The following is a 24,287-nucleotide window of genomic DNA, read 5'->3' on the forward strand; positions in this document are numbered from 1 at the left end:
ATCTCTAAAACAGACCATATATTATGCCACAATGCCACTGTTAGCAAATACAAGAAGATAGAGATACTACCTTGTATTCTATCAGATCATAATGGATTGAAACTACAAATAAATGACAGAATAAAAAACAGAAACTACTCTAATACCTGGAGATTAAATAATACACTATTATATGATGAATGGATAACAGGAGACATCAGGAGGGAAATTAAAAAATTCTTAGAGGTAAACGAGAACAAAGATACATCATATCAAAATCTCTGGGACACTATAAAAGCAGTACGTAGAGGAAAATTTATTTCATGGAGCGCATTCAATAAAATAAAAAAAAAAATCAACAAATAAATGACTTAACACTACAGCTCAAAGCCCTAGAAAAAGAACAGAGCAACACCAAAAGTAGTAGAAGACAGGAAATAGTTAAAATCAGAGCTGTAATCAACGAAACTGAAACAAAAGAAACAATCGAAAAAATTGCCAAAATAAAAAGTTGGTTCTTTGAAAAAATAAACAAAATTGATAAACCCTTAGCCACACTAACAAAGAGAAGGAGAGAGAAAACTCAAATTACTAAAATTCGGAATGAACAAGGAAATATCGCAACAGACACAAGTGAAATACAAAACATAATTAGAAGTTATTTTGAAAATCTATACTCCAACAATAGAAAATTTCGAAGACTTCAACAGCATTCTAGAGACATATGAATTACTGAAACTGAACCAGGAAGACATACACAAATTTAAATAGTTCAATTTCAAGTAATGAAATAGAAGTCCTCAAAAGCTTAACAAAGTCCAGGACCAGATGGTTTCTCAGCCGAGTTCAACAAAACCCTTAAAGAGCTCATTCCAATATTTCTCAAAGTATTTCATGAAACAGAAGAGGAGGGAACCCTCCCAAACTCACTCTGTGAAGCCAATATCACCCTGATACCTAAACCAGACAGAGACATAAGGAGGAAAGAAAATTTCAGACCAATATCCTTAATGAACATAGATGCAAAAATTCTCAACAAAATCTTAGCAAATCATATACAAAAATATATTAAAAAGATAGTGCACCACAATCAAGTGGGTTTTATCCCAGGGATGCAAGGTTGGTTCAACATTCGGAAATCAATAAATGTAATTTACCATATCAACAGACTTAAAGTCAAGAATCACATGATTATTTCAATAGATGCAGAAAAAGCACTTGATAAAATACAGCATCCCTTCATGCTCAAAACACTAGAAAAAATAGGGATAGTGGGAACATTCCTTAACATTGTAAAGGCTATCTATGCTAAGCCCATGGCCAATATCATTCTAAATGGTGAAAAACTGAAAGCATTCCCCCTAAAAACTGGAACAAGGCAGGGATGCCCTCTTTTACCACTTCTATTCAACATTGTCCTTGAAACTCTAGCCAGAGCAATTAGACAGACCAAGGAAATTAAAGGGATACAAATAGGAAAAGAAGAACTCAAACTATCCCTGTTCGCTGATGACATGATTATATATTTAGAGGAACTGAAAAATTCCACCAGAAAACTTTTAGAACTCATAAGAGAATTCAGTAAAGTAGCAGGATATAAAACCAATGCTCATAAATCTAATGCATTTTTATACATAAGTTATGAATCCTCAGAAAGAGAAGTTAGGAAAACTACCCCATTCACAATAGCCTCAAAAAAGAAAATACTTGGGAATGAATCTAACAAAAGAGGTGAAAGACCTCTACAATGAGAACTACAGAACATTAAAAAAAGGAATTAAAGAAAACCTTAGAAGATGGAAAGATCTCCCATGTTCTTGGATAGGCAGAATAAATATTGTCAAAATGGTCAAAATACCAAAAGTGCTATACAGATTCAATGCAATTCCAATTAGAATCCCAATGATGTTTCTTACAGAAATAGAGCAAACAATCATGAAACTCATCTGGAAGAATAAGAAATCCAGAATAGCTAAAGCAATCCTTAGCAGGAAGAGTGAAGCAAGGGGTATCACAATACCAGAACTTCAACTCTACTACAAAGCAATAGTAACAAAAACGGCATGGTATTGGCACCAAAATAGACAGGTAGATCAATGGTACAGAATAGAGGACACAGACACAAACCCAAATGAATATAATTTTCTCATACTAGACAAAGGGGCCAAAAATATGCAATGGAGAAAAGATAGCCTCTTCAACAAATGGTGCTAGGAAAACTGGAAATCCATATGCAGCAGAATGAAACTAAACCCCTATATCTCACCCTGAACAAAACTCAACTCAAAATGTATCAAAGACCTTGGAATCAGACCAGAGATCCTTCATCTTATAGAAGAAAAAGTAGGTCCAAGTCTTTAACATGTTGGCTTAGGATCAGACTTTCTCAACAGGACTCCCATAACACAAGAAATAAAAGCAAGAATCAATAACTGGGATAGATTCAAACTAAAAAGCTTTTTCTCAGCAAAGGAAACTATCAGCAATGTGAAGAGAGAGCCTACAGAGTGGGAGAAAATCTTTGCCACTCATACTTCAGATAGAGCACTAATTTCCAGAATGCAGAAAGAACTCAAAAAACTCTACACCAAGAATACAAATAACCCAATCAACAAATGGGCTAAGGAAATGAACAGACACTTCATAGAAGATCTATAAGCAATCAACAGATACATGAAAAAATGTTCAACATCTCTAGTAATAAGAGAAATGCAAATCAAAACTACCCTAAGATTCCATCTCACCCCAATTAAAATGGCAATTATCAAAAATACAAGCAACAACAGGTGTTGGCGAGAATGTGGGGGAAAAACTACACTCATATATTGCTGGTGGGGGGCAAATTAGTGCAGCCATTCTGAAAAGTCATGTGGAGATTCCTTAGAAAAATTGGAATGGAACCACCATTTGACCCAGCTATCCCACTCCTTGGCCTATACCCAAAGGACAATCAGCATACTATAGAGATACAGCCACATCAATGTTCATAGCTGCTCAATTAACAATAGCAGATTGTGGAACCAACTTAGATGCCCTTCAATTGATGAATGGATAAAGAAACAGTGGTATATATATACAATGGAATATTACTCAGCCGAAAAAATAATAAAATTATGGCATTTGCAGGCAAATGGATGAAACTGGAGAATATCATGCTAAGTGAGATAAGCCAATCTCAAAAAACCAAAGGATGAATGATGTCGCTCATAAGGGGATGATGGTACATAAAGGAGGGTGGGAGGGGGGCAAGAATGTAGGAAGGAGGCACTGTATAGAGGGAAAAGAGGGGTGGGAGGGGTGGGGGGAAGGAAAAAAATAACAGAATGAATCAAAAACTATTACCCTAGGTAAATGTATGATTACACAAACGGTATGCCTCTTCATGTACAGAGAAACAAGATGTATCTCATTTGTTTACAATAAAAATAAATAAAAAAAAAAAAAAGAAAATTTATCTACTATGCAACCTATTGGATTTAGAAGGTAATTCCAATGCCTCACCCAAACTCCAGTCACTGCTTTTAAGATTTTTCCTTGGATTCTGTATTTTTCTATGATGTGGCTAGGATTTTATTTCTCAACCCACCATAAAAATATACCCATATATGTAGATATACAATTCAATGCTTTTAGTATATTCAGTGTTGTATGACCATCACTACAATCTAATTTTGGAAATTTTCACTTTTCCAAAAGAAATCCTCTATTTAATCTCCTATCTAGTGCATGTTTATAGAACTATTTTTAATATTTCATACAAATGGAATTATATGGAGCTTTCTGGGTATTTTTTTTTTCATTTAGCATGATTACCAGGTTTTATCATCCATGTTGTCTCAGCCCTTCATTCTTTTTTTAATAGGTGAATAATATTCTATTGTATGAATATACAATAGTTTGTCTATCCATTCTTCAGGAGATGGACATCTTAATTGCTCTCCCTTTTTAGATATTGTGAACAATGCTACTATGAATATTTGTGTCGACATGTTTTCTGCCCCCACCTCTTCGGAATAAGCCTATGTTGAATGAAATTCAAAAATTGTACTACTCAGGTTATTGTGTGTTTTTGAATTGTAGCATGTTAACTTTCAACTGTGTATAATAATTCTCTGCCTGCTATTTTCTTAATTATTGTTTGTGATATTTTCACCTTCCTTTTGAGCTCCCATTTAAACACATATCAAATCTTTCCTGGTATCCACTGCATCTCTTGTACTTTCAGCCTCATCCTTGCATCTGCCTGTGCATCTTTCTGGATATTTTCTTCTGACCTGAAATCCAATTTACTGACCTTTCTACACTAACATATGAAGATCTGTTGCTAAACTCATATTTAGTCCAGTTGTAAATTTTTTTTTCTCAAATATGCTATTTTTAAAAACACTTCCAGTTCCTTGAACTTAGCAAGCTTGGTTCTTTCCAAATTCTTGAGAGAAATAAGTAATATCTGCAGTGCCTGTAGCTGTTTTTATTGTCTACTGTTTCACCTGATGCTTGATGCATGTTGTCTTATGCCTGTGTATGACTATCTTTGATTATGTTTTGAAAATTTTATTTGAAAAACTGCTTATACAAATAATTTGAGGCCTACAATAATCCTCTTCTAGAAAGAATTTTAATTTATTTCTGCAGGGAACTTGGGAATATGAGTAAGCTAGGACCATCTTAACCCAACACTGAGGTTTCTGAATATCCTGGACCATCCAGATGACTTGAGCTTGGGTTGCAGGTCAATCCAGGGCTCACTCATCTCTGCTTTACCCTAATTTTGGGTTCACTATTTCAGAATTCCTAATGCACACCACCAGGAAATTATGGTGGCCTGATTTCTGTATTTCTACCCATGTAAGTTTAGCAAAAGTGTTACACAAATCTTTTTAGTTGCTGCTTCTGAACTGGCAAATGCCAATCAGGCAAAAGCAGGCTGAAATGTCAGTCTTATTTCTTTCTTTCATTTTCTTTTGTGCATCTTGGCTGGGTTTAAATAAGTGCCTTAGTAACTTATTTTCTGATATCTTCAAATAGATTATATTTTCACATTTTGCAGTTGTTCTCAACAAAAGGGTCTTGCTCCATTTTATGGACTCTATCATTCTAGAAGGCAGATCACTGCCTTGTTTTTTCCCTACTTAAGGCTCTGTAGCACTCTCCCTCATTTTCTAAACTCCTCATCTGCTATCTCAGTTTCTCGGTTACTTCTCTGGGCGGCCTCCCCTAATCTCACACAGCAGATTATAACACATTCACTAAATGTTCTGCGCTCCCTCTAACAGCACTTGCCATATTCACAATGCTGCTATTCAGCGATGGATCCTAACAGGTCCTTAAAGGCAGAGTCACCATTTCTGAGTTCACCTCTGAATCCTCACTGCCTGAGCTCAATGCCCGGGTACTCTATCTAAATGGTGAAAGCAACTGTGTAGCATTACAATGGCATGAGACAGCCTGGAATGCTCAGGAACTAGGAAATCCATAAATATTTGTTATTGAGTAAACTATTTGTTAAATGATAAAGTGATATATACTCAATTTGTAGCAGTCTTTGGGAGAATAAGTTTATTTTTATTCATAACTGATATTAGGTGTCAACTACTTAAAAATTACATTCCCTGATAACTGAAACAAGAGTCACCTCCCACAGTGAATACAGTGCAAACAGCATTAAGGCTTTCCAAAAGAGGCAATGCCTAAAGTAAAACCTTTAAGAACAGGGGGACGGGGGACATGCAAGGAGTGCTAGGGTCTGAATTGTGGTGGGTTGGGTTCCATGCTTTTGTGATTATGTCAAGGTATATCCTGGTATTGTATAACTAAAAAGAACAAAGAATAAAAACAAACAAAAAATCCTTAAAGATGAGCAGGATCATCAAGGAAAAGTGAATAAAGAGTATGCTATCTTTTCTATGCCTCTGTCGTTAATAAATTCTATGATAAAATACTATCTATCTACATGTGTCCTCTTTTTCTTTAAAGCAATGTCTTTGATGTTAGAGAACACATTTTGATTCTTTTACTGTATTCATAGTGTCATCATAGTGTCAGCACAACAGCTAAAACATAGTATTAATATTCAGTAAATGTTCCTTGAATAAAAAGTGGTCTTTAATTGAAAAGCTTTTTTTTTTTTTAACTTGTGCTTGCTTTTAAAATCTTGCAGCTCACTGCTTCTCTAGATTTCTATTTCCTCTTGCTTCATCACACATCATCAGGTTATCACTGCTTGATATTAATGTTTTCTGTTTCTTTATATTCCATTCCTTATATTGCTTTTCAATGTTCCCTAAAAAATATCCATGTGAGGGTTCCATGTTCCATTTCCATGTTCTCAAATGGTAAAAGACATTATCAGTATTAAATAAACATTTTTAATTTTAATACACTGGAACAAAATAGTAAATGTGTTGAACTTAGAAGTCAAAGCAAGTTAGGCTTGGTGGGATATATCTAGTCCCAAATACTCACGAGGTTGAGGCAGGAGGATCATGTCAGCCCAGTAGTTTTGAGCCCAGCCTGGGCAACATAATGAAGCCCTGGCTCAAGAAAAGAAAAGGCAAAACAAAAAAGAAATGTGACTATTGCAGAGGTTTAAAAGTGAAAACTTTATTTTTTATGGTTAGATGATCAAGTTCTATGAAAAGTTCTGTTTTTTTCAAGCCTTTAGAAGTATAACTTTAGAAATGTAACACTGAAAGAAACTCCTTGACAGAAACAAGGAAGATAGAAAATGTGATACATTTTACTTTTTTGAAATGAAGAGTTTTCCTCACTCTTTTGAAAAGTGTGGTAGAAAGATGGCTAATATATTCCTGCTAAAGCCCTGAGTAAAATGATCAGTATTTGGGGCAGAAACTAAATATTCAATAGTATTTATTTTTCATTTAAGAACTGCCATTTTCCAAAGAAGATAATTATACTAGCTACTTTAAGTTTTCTGGCTTACAATATCAAGTTGGTTTCTTTCTTTTTTATTTATTTTTTCATTATAACCACTGGACACTGTTGGATAGACAATAACTTGTATTTCTGGGGCCCCAGGATTCAGTCTGATCCATCCCACATCCATGGGATGGATGCTGGATAAAAGGATAGGAGAAGAGAAAAGAGAAATCAATTGACTATGCTAGTCCAGTCTTTAGAGACAGTCCAGGCATATCATTTGTTAAAGGAAAGGACATTCTGAATGTGACTATACTAGTGATCTAAAATTAAAAATAGTTCTTAATAAAACTGTAGGCAGGACAGACATGGTTTTGCTCTGAGAAGTAGCTGATTTGCACAAATACAATAGTTTGAAAGAATGGAGAATTTCTCTTAGTACATTAGCTATTCAGGGGTACAGATAAGGTCTGAGGGTTTTTATTGCATGTGCATACCCTTGCTCATAAAGAAACTGGTCTTTGATGTGGTACTTAAAGGCAAGTCAGGTAGGCTTATTCAATCCTGCTGGAATTAATAAATCACATCCATAAAACCACAGTCCTAAATCCTTATAAGCAAACAGATAATGTTAAAAATAAAGCAACAAAGCAGAACAACCAATCAACCCTTTAAGAGTGCAGCATGACAGGAAAGTGAAAGGAAATGTTAATTAGATAATATATTGAGCTTTTTCTATATGCCAGGCAGAGTAGTAAATGTGTGCATGGATTATTTCATTTAACACTCAAAATAATACCTCAGATATAATTACTGTTATCTATGCTTCTGAGATTAAAAAAAAAAACCTAAAGTTTAGAGAAGTTAAATACATCACCTAAATCATGCTGGACTCAGGTCCACATATTACCACTGTATATTACTACTGTAAATTTTCCTCTTTGACTTTATTTTCATCTGTTTAAAGGGGAAGGACTTTTAGAAAACTTCCTTTCATTTCAAGATTGGTTCTTTTCTTTACGTCTTCTTGAAAAGAAAAAGACGAGCTGATTCATTTTGGCTTACTTACATTCTGACTTACTTAGTACATATGACAAAAATTTTTTTTTCAACTCTTGACCCATTTTAGTATGAGGACTGATCCTGTAAACACATACATCAGAGGACTAGAAACACTGGGTATTTAGGGATTTTCAGAAGATTTGAATGCCAATATACACAATGGTTTTTGTCAGGACATGGTCAAAAAAAATCTGACCTGGAAAGATTACTTCCTTAAAGATCACTATTCCAGGGATGACTACCCGAAGCAAAGAAGAAAATACCTGGTCAAACTCATTTATCATTACAATCTAATGATGCTAACTGGCAGTCTCTGATAGGTCTAGGGAGAGCTCCTGACATCTCTAATTAAGAGTCCACTATTATTGATTATGTAATAAAAGTCATTCTTATGCTTATTGCTATGCTTGAGTTGGATGTTTACTTCAGTTTTAGTGTTATTATTCCTTTTAAAACTAAGACATTGCTGATTTCAAGCATGACCCTATACTATCTGAAATTAAATGAACATGATGTAAAACTTAAGAATTTCAAGACTAAATTTGTTTCAGAACAATTTGACTCAAATCCTGTTAAAATTCAATCCAAAGACTTTAGAATCAGTGAATTTGTAAAAGAAAAAAGAAAAAAGAAAAAAGAAAAAAAGCAAGCAAAAAGCAGCTTCAGAGGACCGGGCTTGTGAATCTCTATTATCAACTCTATGGACAAATTATTTTTCTTGACTTCAGGGATCCTACTTGTGTGAACATTTGCATTCTAGATAAGAAAGAATAAATAGTGATGTAAATCTTGCAGGTGATTCTTTCCACTACTAAATGAACATAGACCTAAAGTTAATAGGATATAGAAGCATAATTGACTTACTTTTTTTCTTAAAGGTAGTTTCAAGGAGAGAGTATAAAAGTTGAGAGGAAACTAAACATGAAGAATGGATTAAAGAAATTCAGATTTTAAAAAGGTTAAAATCCTCTACAATCAGGGTCCAGTTTAGAAAGCTTTAGACTCTCTGGGATTGGAAACATGAAGGATAAGAGATCAAGTGGAAGTAAATTTTGTCAGAAATGTAGAAGGTGTACCTGAACTTCAATCAAATATAAACTATCATTACACAGAACCCCTTTGAAATATAAAATAAGGCAAAATATCCTTTATAATATTCAAATATCATGCAGAGGACAGTAGCATATGGGAAAAATTGCAAAATTATTCTGGAAAATCCTTTCATAAAGTGACTAACATAAACCATTCCTCAGTAAGTTCAAAAAGTTCTTCAAGCAAATTGTCATTGCAGCCCATCTGGCTGGGTTCCAGATAAAGTGGACAGCTTATAATAGAGTGCCATGTTGTATTAAAAATACAAACTTTAAAAGACCAGAATCACATGTAGTTAAGCATACGATTTCTTTCTTTTAAAATTTTTGGTAGCAGTGGTTGAACCCAAAGTACTTAAATACTGAGTCACAACCCACTTTCATTTCTTTTTTTTGCTTTTGTTTTTGTAGTTTGAGACATGGTTTTGCTAAGATGCTTAGGTCCTTGCTAAGTTACTGAGGCTGGCTTTGAATTTGAGATCCTAAACAGCCTCTGGAGCCACTGGTGTTACAAGTGCAAGCCACTGTGCCCAGCAAATATGTGATTTCTTACTAGAGAAATACATGTAAGCTGAAAACAACTAAGGAAACAACAGTTTCTCATGCTCACTTTGGGACACATGTTCAATAAACAAGAAGGAAGAATCATCTAATACTAATTAGGCCATTACTTCTCTCACAGACTCTTAAATGAACACTTAAGAGTTAACTTGTATAGATAAAATTTGTACACGATACTACTCTACTGTATTTGCTTTTGAAAACAAGCTTTTAGAACCTGATGATCTCAAGTAACACGGGTTAAAATATAGATCCTGGTTCAAAAGCAATTTATATAATTTTACAATTGCCTAAAATGTGTTATTAAGCAATGCCAGCATATTTTATGGGTATTTTCAAAATATTCTTCCACAAAATGTTCTGGTTTTATTCACATGTCACAAGTCTGATTTGACAAGGTAGGTCACAAAACAATACTCCAATTCCCTACTGGATATGGCTACTTGCATGTTTCAAAGGCATTTCAAATTCCACATTCCAAAATCGAGCTTCTGATCCTCCCCTCTAACCTATTTCCAGTCACTTAAAAGACAATACCATAATTCTTCTAATGATCAAGCAAGAAACCTTGGAGTTATAACATTTCTTTTCCTCATTCCCCATTATTTAATTCATCTCCAATCCTGTCCATTTTACCTACTACGTCCTTAAATTTACTTAGTTTTTCCCTGTGGTGCTAGGGATCAAATCCACAGCTCTGTGTATGACAGGCAAGTAATCTAGCAATGACTACTTCTCCAGACCACCTCCTAGATAATTCTTGAATATGTCCACTTTTCCTCCATCTTCACTAAAACTACCTTTGTGTAAGTCACTGCCATTTCTTACTTGAGCTACTTCTAATAGCTTGTGCATTAGCCTCTTGTATCCACTCTAGTCTATTTCTCCACATTCCAGCAGTGATCTTTCCAAAGTAACCTTCTGATCACATCCATCTCTTCTTTTTTTTTTTGCAGTGCTGGGGATCGAACCCAGGGCCTTGTGCGTGCAAGGCAAGCACTCTACCGACTGAGTTATCTCCCCAGCACCCCCATCTCTTCTTAAAAAACATATTTCTCACTTTTCTAAGCACAAGGTAATCAATGATCTGGACAGCTCTCTATCTCTTTAAACACTATGGTCTGCATGTCCCAGCCACATTTGGCTTTAAGAAAATTAACATATATTAACTGCAAATATTAATGGGGTTCAGGGTGATATTTCCAAACATGCATACAGCATGTATTGATCAAACCCAGCCTCCCTTTCCCCCAGCACCCTTCCCAAGTCCTAGTTATCACTAGTCTACATTCAAATGAACTTTTTTTTTTTAAAAAAGGTTTCACATAGAGCATGTGGTTGTCTTTCTGTGTCTGATTATTTCACTTAACATAATGTCCTTCAGATCTATTTATTCTGCTACAAGTGACAGGATATCATTTTCTTTATGGCTGAAGAATACTTCATTATGTATATATAACACATTTTCTTTATCCATTCCTCTGCTGATGGGTACCTAGGCTGATTTCACATCATAGTTATTGTGAATAGTGCACAAATAGGTATGCAGGAAATCTCTTGGTATGCTAATTTAACCTCCTTTAGATACATACCCAGACATGGTGGTTCTATCTTCAATTTTTTGAGGAATCTCCATACCTTTCTTCATAATGACTGTATTAATTTACATTACCATCAACAGTGTATAAGAGTTTTCTCCAGATACTTGTCAGCATTATTATTATTATTATTATTTTTTTTTTTTGCGGTGCTGGGGATCGAACCCAGGGCCTTGTGCTTGTGAGGCGAGCACTCCATCTTTGTTCTTTTTGTTCAAGATTGCTTGGGTTACATGGGGTCTTTTGTGCTTCCATGTGAATTTTAGGATATTTTTTCTGGTTCTGTGAAGAATTTCATTGCCTTTTTGTAAGTATTACGTTAAATCTGTAGGGTGCTTTGAGCAGTAGGGAAATTTTAATATTAATTCTTCTAAACTGTGAATATGGGAATATGCATATATTTGTGTCTTCAATTTTTTTCATCAGTGTTTTATAATTTTCATTGTAGAGGTCTTTTACTTCCTTGCGTAAGTTTATTCTTGGGTATCTTTCTTTTTTGTATCTACTGGTAATGGCATTGCTTTTATGATTTCTTTTTCAGCAAATTCATTAGGCGTATAGAGAAGCTACTGATTTTTGTTATGTTCATTTGTATGCTGCTACTTTACGCAAGTCCTTTATCATTTCTAACAGTCTGGTGGAGTCTTTAGGTCTTTCTCTATATAGAATCATGTCATCTACAAACAGCAATAATTTGACTTCTTCCCTTCTATTTGTGTGCTTTTTATTTCTTTTCTCTTACCTCCTTGCGCTGAAAACTTCTGGTACTACACTTAACAAAAACAGTGAGATGGACACTCTTGTCTTGTTCCATGGTAGTGGAAATACTTTCACAGGCTAGACTTTTTCAGTTCCTTGTACCCATCAACTAATGGCCACTACTGGATGGACTTTTTTAAAATTCATTTTTGGTGAACTTTTTTGGTCCTGTGGATTGAGCCCTAAGGCAATTTACCACTGAGCAACATCCTCAGCACTTTTTATTTTGAGATAGGGTCTTGCTAAGTTGCTGGGATTATAGGCATGAGCCACCACAAATAATTTTGGTAAACTTTTTAACTTGAGTACTACATGCATGCAAAAAAACAGAGAGTTATTTTGGTCAATATAAAAATAACTCTCTTTTAAAATAAATGTATTATTAAAGTGTCTATAAGATATACAAACAAAGGGCTGGGGATGTAACTCAGAGGCAGAGTGTTTGCCTAGCCTGGGTTGAGTTCCAGCACTGCACAAATAAAAACACACACACAAAAATGAACAAATTATCGATGTACAGTTCAGTGTCTGACAAAGTGAACATCTATGCATAACCATTTTCCAATCAAGATACAGATCACTCTTAATAACCCAGAAACCTCTACCATGCTCCCTTTTAATCATTAAATATTCCTACAAATGATAACCACTATTTGATGTGGACCATCAAATATTAGTTTAGACTTTGTGTGAAATTTAAATATTAAAACTTATTCTGCCCCCCCTTTTTAAATGAACCACGTGCCTGTGAAACTTATCCATGTTGAAGTGTGTAGTCAAGCTCATCTTTTTTCTTTGCTGTTTTCTCCATAAATATGCTGTAGTTATTTATACCAAATTCTTTTTGTTGATAAATGTTTAGATTATTTTCAGTTTGGGGCCATTATAAAGAAAGCTGCAATTGTCATTCTTGTAATTTCATTTTGGCAAAGATAGGAGTATATTTCTGTTTTATCTGGTCTTTCCCCTGTGACTGAAATGGTTGATACAGGATCAGCATATATTCAGCTTCATTACCTATAGTAAGGTGCTGGGTAGAATAGAAACAACTGTAGCTCAGGACAATACCTTTGCTTCCTCACCTTTACACATTTCTTAGAACACTGTCAGAGTGAGATTCTTAAAAAATTTCCCACTAACTCTATATCAGTACAGAAGTTCCTCAAAAGACTTGGCATGGAACCACCACATGACCTAACTATAACACTTCTCAGTGTTTACCTTGAAGAATTAAAGTCATCTTGCTGTAGTGATACATGCATATGCATGTTTACAGCAGCAAGATTCACAATAGCTAAACTATGGAATCAGTCTAGGTGTCCATCAATGGATGAATGGATAAAGAAAATGTATGGAGTTTTATTCAGCAAAAAGAAAAATAAAATTATAATATTTGCATGAAATGGATGGAACTAGAGACCATCATGTTAAGTGAAATATGTCAAACTCAGAAGGTTAAAGGTTGCAAGTGTTCTCTCATACACAGAAAGCTAGAGAGGAAAAAAGGAAAAGAAAGGTGGGGGTGGATCTCCTAAAAATCAAAAGGAGATGAGAAAAGGGACTAAGGGATGGGAGGAGGGCAGGTAGTACTGGGTAGTGATACTGGTCAAATATATTGTTGTATTGTGTGCATATACAAATATATAACAACAAATTCCATTATGCACAACTATATGCACCAATAAAAAATGTGGGAAAAAGATGGAGTTAGTAAAAAAAAAATTTCCCTACTATGTAAAATTTCAAGTACATATAAAATTATAGAACCTTTGAGTACCTATCACCTATACTTGGCAGTAACTAGTACTTGGTACACTGATTTAATCTATTCTCTATTCTCCTTACTAATTCTCTTACTAATTCTAAGCTGCACAGATGTGTTTTAATAATTAGATTCTTTAGCTGTCCCTTTTTTTTTTTTGCTGAACTGTTTTAAAGCAAATGTATCATATCACATCATGTCATTTGTTTCCCACATACTTCAGTTTGCCTCTAATAACATGGACATTTTCTTAGGTAACAACTTATGCCCGTATCACAAAAACCAAATTCTCAATAATTCTTTGGTATTATCCAATATCCACAGGGAGAGTTTTATTATCTGCCTCTCCCATTAATGCCTTGTGAACAGAGAAACTGTTTTTGCCTTGTTACTACATTCCCAATGCTTTCCAGCTCTTAGCAAGTAATAGTACTCAGAGAACATTTCCTGAGAATAAAGGAAGAGATACAAGTGTTCTTACCACCATCTAAGCCTAAATATAAAGGTTTGAGTTTCAGAGAGGAGTAGAAATGAGGACCATGGTCTCGGTCATATGGTCATATGGTCATTTGCGCAAGGAAAAACCTAAAACCAACTATGGAGGTGGAATCACATAATTAGAAATGCTCTCTCTCAGACATAAAATTTACTTAATGAAGCCTTTTAAAATTTATACCAGATGTCCCAATAAAATCTATGATGCAAGTTCAAGACAAATCTTACTAATTCTAAGCTGCACAGATGTGATTTAATAATTAGATTCTTTAGCTGATTAGCTTTGCAAGGTCAAAGTTAGGTCAACTTATACCAAAAAGTACGAAGAGCTGATTGAACACCCAGGAATGAGTTTGGAATTAATAGGTTTCTACTATCAGATTTTTCAAAGTCTTGAAAGATTTAAAGAACATACTGCAAAGATACAGTTCATTTTGAGGTTTTTTTTTTTTTAAAGTCATTAAAAAATTAAAAGTTTAAATAAAAAGATGAAAATAAAAGTACTGTAAGAAACTACAGGTAAACATTTCAAAGTTTCTTTTCATAGCAACTGCATTAGTCTTAAAAAACTAACTCAAAGACCTGTTTTGACTCTTTTCCAAGTTAAATACTGGTTCCTTTTAAATCTACCATTTATCAAGTATGTTATTAAAATAAAAGAACTGAAATAAGAAGTAACGATATATTTCTAGTTCTCTGACTTTTGTTTCCTTTCATTTATTTTTCTTAAACTTTAAAAAATTTTAAATAGGCAGGCCCAGATTGATTGTTCAGATTGAACTTTAAAAATGAATTTATTCAGGGACTTGTTTCTAATTAGGATGTAGAGGATCACAAAAGACTTTTATTCTGATGTAACCAAATGACAATCAAAAAAAAAAAAACAAAAGAAAAAAACAAAAATACCCACAAAAACTACATATACTAAACAATCATGTTTTTCATTAAAAAGATAAATCTTTGGATGCTAAGAAGTCTAAATGTACTACTTCCAGAGATGGACTAATTCTTTGTTGTGTAGAAACATTTAGTGGCTTTCATTCCTAAAGACAAATGCGGGGGTCACAGGGGTGGGGGGAATGGGGGGGATGGGGTAATGAGAGAGTAGAGAAGTGGCAGCAGTGCCCAGGAACAGGAACTCTACAGAGATGAGATGCCTGTCAGCTTTCCATAGACAGGCCTGGGTATTTTGTGCACTGGAGTTTGGAGAGGCCCAAAGGCAGACCAAGTCCCCTCTGCAAACCAGCTCTCTCTCATGTTACTTATGAAGACAAGGATGGAGCTGTGGTTGTACTACAAAGCAGAGAGGGAGGTTTCTGGTGGTGCATGGATCTCAAGCTCAAACCATCTGGAACCACACAGTTCATTGCCACCATTTCAGAAATTTACTCTTCCTTTGTTATTCCAGAAACACTTGCCTAGAAAAATGAGGTATTTTTTTCAAGTGCCTTAAGAAAACCTATTTATCTGAACAATGGATTTAACTAACTCTTGGGAGGGGGAAAACAAAACAAAACAAACAACATTCCTCAAAAAGAGAGGGGCTATCCTGAGCTCAAGACAGTGGAAGTTAGCTGAAATGGTACCCAGTCCTGGCTCAGCTCAATTCCAGATTGATAAAGGATCAGCCCTCATCCTAGATATCAAGGGGACAATATTAACCACTTTGGTTTACACTGTTCTTTTATATAAAGTATAGCATTAAATATAAACTTAGGAAGAATGAGAATAAACTGGAAAATAGGACCCATATCAAAAGGAAAAAACAAAAACAAAAACAATTACAGGTGGCTCAGGGAGTTAGCACTTGAACAGACCTTGAAAATGATTATAAGTATGCTAAGGAATTAGATAAAAAGATGGATTAAATAGGTTAGAGAGAGAAAAGTCTTAACATAAAAATAGGAATTCAAAAACTAAAAGCTATAACAACTGAAATGAAAATACTACTGACTAATGCAGAACAGGAAGCATAAGGAAAGGAAATGATTAATGAATTTAATTACCTACAATTTTTCCACCAGAAAATACATTCCTGCTTCCTCTCACATAAGTACCTTTTGTTTGTTTTTGTACCCACATTATAGACCTAGCATTTAATGTTTGCTTAATAAACAGAAATATGTTAATATATATTCTTATCAATATGAATATTTTAAAAATTATGGTTAAAAAATTTATCATATGCCCACATTCAGATATTTTTGTAAAATGCAAAATAAAGCATCTGCTTTTAAGATCTTAAGTAAAAATATGAAAGAAGTCTGCTATTTCTTATTTAATCCTTTCTAACAACTGTGGTAAAAGAAAAATATCTATGATAAATAACATTGCCATTAAATGATGTTACAAATCATCACAAGAAGGGCTGGGGATTTAGCTCAGTGGCCAAGTGCCCCTAGGGTCAATTCCCAGTATTGGAAAACAAAAAACAAAGAACATGTTAAGGAAATTTGGTATGAACTAAATTGTTATATAGACATTATTTCAGTATATGCTAATAGGTAGGAGAAAAGAGACATATGCTACATATGCTAAAATTGAGATAAAAATCTCAACATTTCAAAGATAATACTTGTGTGAAATGTAATGGGGTAAAACCATCTCATTTCCATTTTCAGAGCAAACAACTTGTTTGTTAAGTCACTTAATGTGTAACCTAGAATTATGAAAAAGAATGCTTTTCTATGCTGGTGAGGAACTTTATAGACAGATGCCAATATAAATGTGGCTGGCACATTATGTGATTACACAAATAAAAATAAAAGCAGAACTTATAAGAACCAAAACATATCGGTTTATTATAGTTTGTTAATGAAAAACTTAAAAATGGCTCTAAATTTGTCCAGTGGTTTATGTATACGTGTGTATAGTGGTGGGGAGATCACAATGAAAACATGTTTTTCCATAGACAGTTCTAATAACCTGTGAAGCTATCTAAAAGCACTATCAGTCAATAGCACACATGCTATTGAGGTTAAATTCTAATGGGGTGTTCTTAGCATCTTGTTACTTTGAAAAATCCAATTTCCTCCAGTTTTTTAATTAGGTCACAAATTTAGAATCTCATTAAGAAATAAGTGGTTATGCATATATTTAAAATGGGCTTAACTACTCAGAAACCATCCACCTTAATTTGAGGTTAATGCATTTTTCTCAAGAAGAGAAAAAGTAGTTAGTGTATCTGAAGGTTTGTACTTAGGAGTACAAATCTAGATACTTCTTTTCTGACTCTATCTAAAAAAAGCCAAATCTCTTCCTCCTACTCCCAGAAGTTACTTCTCCATCCAGGCATATTACCAGGCATTATTTTTTTATTTTTCCATATTGTCACTAATTCTTCTGATGACAGAAAAGGGGGGAGGAGGAGAGAAACGAGTTCCAATAAGGTACTCATCCTTTTATTTTTATCAATAAACAATTTTTTATGAACTATTACTACAAAGAACTTCAGCAAGGGAAATAAGTTTATGATCTTTGAGAAAACATTTTTAGCGTTAACAGTCTGTGACCAGATATTGAGAAAGAAAGATCAAGCTTATAAACACCATTGCTCTGTGTCAACTGGAATACACTCAAAATAGGATAATGGAAATACATGTTCTTAAAGCATTTCCACAGGAAATGTTCATATTTTATGACATTCTAAATCATTTAGCAATTATATATGCTACATTAACTAAAACACAGGTATTCCTTATTGCACATTTCAAAGTTGGAAGGATACTTTAGCTTAAGAGGTGAACATTATTTAGAGGGGGAAATGATAGTTTGGAATTTTTTGGCTCAAAAATGCATACTGCCAAGGCAGCTTAGTGCTAAAAACAAACCCTTAAAACTTTTGGATTTTGAAGCCAATAATCCCTTAACACAATGAAGAGTACACAGTCCACAGAGACTAAGTGTCAGAGGCCATGGTTACAGGCTCTGTTTTAAAGTCTGCAAACAGTCCTGGCTACTGCTCTGAGAGGCAGATGAAGGCTCATCTCTACAGCCTGAAGGTGTTAAGTCTCTTGCAGTAGGTGATGGTGAGTAGTCTTGGGGACCATGAGTTGGGGGTGGTAACTGGGTACCAGGAATGAAGTACTCTCTTGGACCAAAGGAACCTACAGGTCTAAATGGTGTGGGTCCTGGTAAAAATTCCTGAGGGTCAAGAGGCAGATCCCACCCATTTTCTAGGTGGACACCTGGTGCATATTCTCTTAAGCCTACTGGTGGACGCACACTAGGACCAAATGGTGGAGGAAGTGGCTGAGGTCCAAAAAGCCCCAAGCTGAAGTGGCAGTCCATATTGAACAGGTGGTGGTAGAGGCCCTCCCACAGGGGAGCCCATAAGAGATACCCCTAGGAAAGGAGGGGGCCCTTTTGTAGCCATATTAACCTTGCCCTCATCCATCACCTTGGCCGGAGAAGAGCTTCTGGAGCTGCTGTTCATGGGAGTTGGACCACATCCCAAGTCAGAGGGAAAAGGTTTCCTAGATGCCTCAGAAGACTATCGAGGACGAGGTAAAGGTCCATCCATTGACCCATATTCACTTCTAGGCATATCTCTTCGATTAAGAGTAGCAGAGAGAGGTCTCCCAGTTGGCTCTGCTGTCAGTGGAGAGGAACATTCTCGACCGCTCACAGGGGACAGGCCAAAAGAGCCACTCTGGCTCAGTGGACCTCTCCGGGGAGGGTTTTGTGTATTTGGTCTTCCCGGCATTGGTTTTACAATCACAGGTTCATCTTGCTGCATTGCCATCTTTTGGGTCATTTCCAATAATTTGTGTCTCAAATTAGCAGCTTCCCTTTTCTCTTCAGCTATAAGCTCTCTCTGCAGTATGAGCTTTGAGCCAGTTATCATGAGCTTCCATCTCAAGAGTAGCAATCTGTTTTTTAAAATGAGCGCTGTTTTCTGTAATTCTTCTTCCTTCTTCAATTCTTTACTTGTAAGTTTTAACTTCCTCTGCAGCCAAAACTGCTTTTTCATCTGCAGCTGACAACCGCTCTTCTCTTTCTTGTCTCTCATACTCTTCTTGACTTGTTTCTTTTGCAGAGCCATCTCCTTCTGCTGGTACAGTTCACTTAAAATCTCCACTTTCTGCCTCAGAGTTTTGCACTCATCTTCCAGCCCAGCTTATCAGACTGTAGTGAATTGCGGTCGTCTTCTAATTTCTTTATTTGGTCTTCTAGGTTACATTTTTTGGACATTGAGGTTCTTAGCTTAAGTTGTAAAAGTTTTAGATCCTCTTCAACTACTGATATTGCAGTTTGTGTCCAAGAGATATCCATCAGCTGCTTACTTTGATTTCTCACCTTCGCACTCTGGTTATCTCCTACTTCTCCATTGACTAACTCATCTGACACATCTCCTCCTTTATTTTGATCCTCAGATTCCGATTCATGCTCTATTCAATTTGATAGTGTAATACAATTAGTCAAAGCAATAATATTATCATCTTTGTAAGAGCTACTTCTAAATCTTTCTGGGACTTCTCAAATGATTTTAATTGCTCACTGAGCTCAGCATGTGATTTACTCCCGTCTTCGATTCCCTGCTGCAACTGCTCTTTCTTCTTCTTAAGCCTAGCATTTTCTTCCTGAACCCGATGGCATTCAGACTTCACCTTCTCTTCACTAAGCTTAGCTTCATTAAGAGCAATTTGAAACTCTGAAAATTCTGAAGCATTCATTGACATAACATCCTTTAACTACTCTATAGATTTCTTGTTTTCTCATATCAAGTCCTGATTCTTGACATTCTGTTCTCTCTCAGATTCTAACACAACATGAAGACTTTAAGCTCTGTCATCAAGAATCTCATTAGTTTCTTCAAGTAGCTTGATTTTATCCTTATATTTAATTGCTTCATCAGAAAGAACCATATTTTGTTTCTTGGACATGTTTCTTTGATTCCTTGATCTTCTGTTCATAATTTGACAATTTTTGCACCAGTTCTTCATTTTCTTTCAAGATAGTCTTTAACTTTTCAGAAATTTGCTGTTCAGTAACTTGATATAGTTTATCTTTTACAACAAGAATAGTTCTCCAGAAGAAAATAGCAAATGAAACAATTCCCAAGAAGATAGTGAGAAGTACAGGCTTCCATGGTAGTTCATAAAAACCAGGCCCAGGCTGAGCATCACTGGGCCATGTGGCAACTAGCTCCTCACAATTCTCCAATAGCTTCTTTGAGAGATAGGATCCTGGCAGTGTCATATTTCTTGTTTGCTTGCAGTGTTTCAAGCATAATGAATCTAAATACTTTAAATTGAGCATATATTTCCATTTGTAATAGGCCCTACAACATCATATTGTCTAACATCTGGCTAGAATCCCTCTGTATAATACTTCTCTCATAGATAACCTGGTTTTTATGAATAAAAAAATATGTAAGACAAAAACTTAAGTATATGATAAAACTAATTAATTTTATGGCCTCAAATAAAACCATGAGGATAAAGAATACAAATAATGAACTATTTCTCTAAGGTTTTAAATCATATTTCCATTTTACTCTTATATAAACAAAGACAAATGACAAGTAATTCCAGACAACTCTAGAAAACTGGCTTAGATAATCTACTCTGAATTTAACTTTCTTCTGTAAAACTCAATTCTAAATGTGTGCTGGAAGGGAGTGTATTAAACACCAGCCTACGCTCCACTATTCTACACTGCCTTCTTCAAGTATCCGAGATAACTCTCCTTCTGGCTCCACCTTCCAACAGTCTCCATAGGGACAAGACCTATTGTGACGTTAGCTGCATTTAGGAACGTAACAAGGGGCTTGTCACCTCTAAGTAGTCCGTTAAAAAGTGCAAAGAGGAAAGCTTCAAGTACACTCACCGGCCTCTCTTAACAGTACAGTTCGGTCCTGCCTGCCTGGGGCCTGACACACTCCATTTCTCCGTGGCCACGTCAGTCAGTGCACCCACTCCGCTCAGAACTCAGCCACCCGCCTGCCACAGTTGGGGTCCCTCCCTATAAGGGCTGTGTAGAGCACCGGCAGGGGTCCCAGAAGCTCCAGGTCCCCTGGTAAAGCAGCGACAAAAGGCATGGTGGCAGTTACTGAGTCCACTGTGTACGAACAGCTGAGCAGAGACGATGCTTCCCCGCTGAATGGCACAGGATCAGACCTCTTCCACCGTTTCCTGCTCCCAGCACAGGGGGTGGGTACTGGGAATGACCCCCGTCTTCCCCTGCTGCTGGCGCTTCCCGCCCTACGCCTGTAAAACACACAACAGACGGTGCCGCTGGGCTGAGCGTCTGTACTCATCCTTTTTAATCTTTGTTATAAGATTACTCCCTCCTAAGTAGGGTGACTGATCAATCTATTAAACAGAAACCTAAAGACCACATCTGTGTGACAGTTCTGGGCAGTTGGTGGGGGAGCATAAGGAGTTGGCACTACCTCAAAAAAACAATACAGGTGGAGTAAATATGGGTGGTTAGTTAGAACTCACAAATAATAAAAACATTAGGCGACAAAATCTTGCTCATGTCAGAGTAGACATGCTGGGAAGGAAAGGTTTCCAAGAAACGGAGATGCTTAACCCAGAAGATAAAAGAAAGACATTTTCAAAGTTCTACGTTTTACCTGCAACAAAGAAGGTGAGATATGTGACTTATTTCATTCAACCAATCTGTTGTTTTGGCTTTGAGGAAGAGTAAACTTTCATTACAGGTTCCCTCTTTCCCTCCCAACAACTGCTCAATTATTGGCTAAAAAAATTAGAACTATCAAATCTGTTTCATATGCAACAGGTTTCAGATCTCTTTAAAATGCACTATGTAGCCTGGTTTCTTCAACACCTGGAATATCTTATTTACAAGGTTTCTCTATGTTTGATCCCACAAAGGTGGCCTTTGGGGCCTGCAAAGAGTAAGGATATTATTATTATTATTATTATTATTATTAGGTACCAGGGATTGAACCCAGGGGCACTCAACCCACTGAGTCATATCCCAAGCCTGTCTTTTAATTTTTTTTTTTTTTTTTTTGAGGCTGCTTTGAACTTGTGATCCTCCTGCCTCAGCTTCCAGAGTCACTGAGATTACAGGTGTATGCCACCACACCCAGAAGGACATTATATTTCACAAGTAAAACATTATGGCCATTTTTATTCTTTACCAATAAAATGGGAATATTAGTATTTCAAATGGAAATGAGAAATGAAAGAATGCTTTTAAAATGATTAGCACATTAACATTCAATTTTTCAGTGACTTAAGTATTATCACAGTAAGACAATTTTTATCATTAATTATTTGACAGAATAATCTTAGCAGAATTGCATTCAACTACATTCTAATCTCAATCTTTAGTACCTGGCATGCACCCAATAAACATGGTTTGTAGCAATAAATTGCCTGTTGAGGTGAGTTGTAGAACTGTGTTATTCAGCAATGATCAGACAAATATAATTCCACTCCAATATGCTTCTACCTTCTTTTCAAGTCCCAAACCCTCCCCATTTCCAAATAGTTATAAAAACTATTCAAGCAATGTTGAGAATGAAACATACAAATCTCACTTGATATGACAACATAATAGTTTTTTCAAATTCATTTTTCTTATGGAACTCTGTACAAGGACAAATTCAAGTGCCTACTATAAATACTGTTTCAATACTATATGTTATAACCTTTGGATTAAATAAACTTTACCCATTTTTCCTTGTATTTTACTCTATTAAGTATACAGAATAAAATGAACTGAGGACAGATACAGTTAATGCTAAGTTTCTTGAACTCTATCTGAAATAACAGGAAGTAGAAAATAACTTTATAAATGTGCTATGAAAGTCTTCTATGCATAAGATCACCATAGTTAAAACTACTTTCCAAAATTTACTCATATGGTTTCACAAGGCCTAGATTCAGCCAAATAATGAATGAAATTCCCCCTGAATGAAAGGAGGAATTGGGCAAGATGGGCTGAGAGGGAACAGGATGGTAGAGAAGGGTTTTGTGCATCTGGGGTTTTCAGTGGCGGCTAATACTCATAGAGTAGACCAGGGCATTAGCGCTAATGGGGTGTATAGTGACAGAGCTACCCTTCTCTCCACAACAGAAGCAGCTTTGTGACAGGCAACTTCTAATATATGGTCCCAGGAGTTGTTTCTAGAAGTCCAAAATACTTCTACAGTTTGTTCCTTTAGCCCTCTCCCAGTGTGTCTGAGAATTGTTTTATTCCCCTGCATAAAACACTTCCAGTTTAAACAAGCTGATTTAGATTCTATTGTCTGAAACTAAGAATTATGAATTAATAAATAACATTTCAAAGTTAGGATTCGTATAAACATATAATGTTCATCAAGATTTAATTATTGCCATTTTTCAAAGTTCAAAAAATGTACAACTAGAACAATTATCCACTGAAGTTTTACATCTTTTTTTTTTTCTTGTGAAGATCCATGAAAACAGATTTAAAATATTATGAATACTGGGGTTATGACAATTTCTAGGAATTCCCTTATAGATGGATCTTCACTGATCAAAATGGTCCTTTTTCAAAATTTCAAGGATTACTAATATCAAAATAAAGAGGAAATTTTGGGGTTAAAGTCTTTAGTCTAAAATTTCAGTTATTGAAAAGCAAAATTTTATCCTCCCCAATGACTGTTCTAAAGTTGCAAATCTGGAATCTAGATATTGTACTTATAAACATTACAAAACCAACTTAAGAATATTTCTGACTTCACTGATCTCACTAATCTGTATAACTAGTCATCAAAACAGAATTATTAAAGCAGTTGATAGTCTGAGGTACAGAACAGAGGTTACTTGAACAAAGAAATGAAAAGAGTAAGTAGAAGAAGCAAATGTGAATCTAGAGCAGCCCAACTTTTCTACAATTCATACCTTTCCTATTATATCAGGCTAATTTTTGAAGAAAGATAAATCAATTCCAAATCCTTATTTTTCATATAGTAATATAAAATGTTTTACCAAATATCAAAATTAAGTGCTGTTATTGGGAGGATTAGGATATGAACTTTTTTGAAGATAAAATTGAATTCTCTCAATTATAAGAGGTAATAATGAAAAACATATGAAGAAAAGTCATTATGTAAACCTAGTTTCCCAACACTTTTTCTATTAAACTAAACTAACT

At 35.3% G+C, this 24,287-nt stretch overlaps 1 protein-coding gene and 1 pseudogene across 1 annotated transcript in view; both read right to left on the reverse strand.

The window, feature by feature from the left end:
- The window catches only part of Prmt3 (protein arginine methyltransferase 3), a 125,973-nt gene that overhangs the window by 27,391 nt on the left and 74,295 nt on the right, over nt 1-24,287 (reverse strand). The gene's annotated exons all lie outside the window — the stretch shown is intronic.
- Nucleotides 18,105-21,447, reverse strand: LOC124958351 (transport and Golgi organization protein 1 homolog; annotated as a pseudogene).

Source organism: Sciurus carolinensis, chromosome 11 (assembly GCF_902686445.1).
Source record: "Sciurus carolinensis chromosome 11, mSciCar1.2, whole genome shotgun sequence".
Classification (NCBI taxonomy): domain Eukaryota; kingdom Metazoa; phylum Chordata; class Mammalia; order Rodentia; family Sciuridae; genus Sciurus; species Sciurus carolinensis.